Here is a 2406-nt window from a genome sequence, read left to right on the forward strand (position 1 = left end):
TGACAGTCATCATATTTCCTCTCTCTTCTTTCTGGAAACCATCTTCTACCCCCTGAAAATTCAACCCAAATGAATTTTCCCTGCATCTTGGAAGAAAGCTGTCTTTCTCTGCTAAGCACAGTTTATGCTCAGTAGGCAAGCAAACATCACTTGTTGACTAAGGCTGAACTTAGACACTAAAGACAGAACTACCACCGGTGGGTTTAAATGGATAAGAGTGAGGGTGACGACCGATACCAGGAAGGACTTTCAGCTAACACAGTAGTTCTCTGGCTAGTGTGGGAACAGGTCCTGGGATTCTGTTTCCTTTCCACAATTTGTACAACAGTATTGACTGCTTGCAGCCTCCTATGCATGTGCTGGTCTCCCTGCTAAAAGATCTTAGAGCCACCTAGAGCCTCTAGAAAACTTCCTTTTGTGAGGACCCACACTGATTAGACTGAGGCAGGGGAACCAGCACTGCCCAAGAGGCCAGAGACCCGGCTTTGAGCCCAGCTCTACTTCTGGTCTACTGTGTGACCTTGCCCATGCCCCTTCTTTCTCTGGACCCCAGCTCTCTATCTGTGTCAAGTGAGGGCATTGCTGGCTGGTGTCTAAAGTCTCTCTAGAGTGGCTCTCACTCTAACCCTGGGAAGGTCCCATCTCCCCCAGAAGAAAGATGAAGTAAGGTTGTCTATTCCCATTTTTCTAGGAGTTCAATGTTCAAAGAAGTCAAGTACCTACCTCAAAGTCACACAAGATGCAGTGAGAGAATGGTAACTGGAACTCTGGCATCTGGACTCTTATTTCTATGCTGTTGCCTCTATAGCATCATGCCTGATGCACACAGTGGCACGAATCCAGTAGTAGTCAGCTTATCACAGCCATGTAACTGACAGGGGACTGTGGCCCCCAGGATCAGGACAGAAAGGACATTACCACTCACTGATTTTTCCCAGGCCAGAAACCTGCTCTGCCCACCTCTGTCATCTGCCCTGTGTCCTTGCTGATTATGGGATGGCCCACCATGCATCACACCCATCATCTCACCATTGCCACTGTTGCCTTCAGGGTCTTGCCATTCAAAGTGTGCCTGGTTCCACGTGTTTCCAGGCAAAGTCAGCCTGCTCTTGGAGGTCAAACTGGGTTCAGGTAAAGAGAGGGAGCCCCAGAGGGGGCATGTCACCAGCCTGGAGTGCCCTCTGAGAGAAGTCCAGGAGACAGGTGTCCCCCAGCTGAGAAGGAGCACTGCCCTACTCTCTCCTGTCTTACCTTGAGGCTGCTGGGAGTGTGCCTTTTATCTGAGAAGTGCAGTAAACTTTCCCAGACCTCTTTGGACAGAGGAAGGAGGTTCCAGGTTTTCCTAAAATTTTCATCCCTTCATTCATTCATCCATTCGTGTATTCATATTATACATTTTTTTGTTAACATTCACATCTACTGTGTGGCTGAAACCACTGTGACCCAGAGGAAAGAATGAGAGCTGCCATCTTATCCTGCCCAGGCCTGACCAGGATTGCAAAACTCTCCTGCAACCTGCATGGATGAGATGTGTGTGTGTGTGTGTGTGTGTGTGTGTGTGTGTGTGTGCGCACGCGCATGCGTGCCCACATGTGCAGGCGTGGGTGTATGTATGCTTGTAAGTGTGTGTGTGTGTGTGTGTGTGTGTGTGTGTTTGGGGGGAGGGGGTAGGAGCAGGTGGGCACTGCTCAAGCCCAGGGGATATGCTGGAGACCCTCAGTGCTGGAGCAGGAGAGAATCAGCACCCTGGCCAGCCTGGGAAGAAGCTGAGTTGAGAGCACAATTATTAGAGTGTCCAGAAGACCCTGGAAGTAGTGGTCAACACTGGGTTGGGTCAATCAATTATAAAAGGATTAATAGCTCCCTCTTGCCTTGCCTTTCTCCCAAGTTGAGGAGGGTTGTTCAACCATCCCGTCCACACCCAGTGTCCCAGCCTTGCCTTGTTAACGCCCAGACAGATCCTCAGGACCCCCAAGGCTTTTAACCCTTTTAGTCTCGGGCCACTCAGACCCTGAGGTATTGACAGTGGCTTATTGGTGTTGTCTTCCCCACTGGACTTGGACCTTCCCCTGCTCTTCTGCCAAGGGAGCCCCTAGTCACCAACCCCTTGGGTGGACCCACAGCCTGGCCAGGGTCCTCCTCCCCACAATAGCCAGGCTTCCAGCAAGAGGTGGGTGCCATAGGCACTTCCTGTAGTGGCTGTGAAAGGGGAGGAAGTGGTTCTTGAAGCCTTGTGTCCACGTAATCAGCCTGCAGGCCCTCCTTTGCCCTCAGAGACAACTCTTCTCCGTAACCTGGAAGGATTGACATCAGAGCTATTTCAGCCACAAAGTAGGTGTAGATGTTAAAAAGTGTTTGGGGATGGGGCACCTGGGTTGTTCAGTCAGTTAAGTCTGTTAAGCTGAC

This window comes from Crocuta crocuta, unplaced genomic scaffold (genome assembly GCF_008692635.1).
Source record: "Crocuta crocuta isolate KB4526 unplaced genomic scaffold, BGI_CrCroc_1.0 scaffold551, whole genome shotgun sequence".
Lineage (NCBI taxonomy): Eukaryota > Metazoa > Chordata > Mammalia > Carnivora > Hyaenidae > Crocuta > Crocuta crocuta.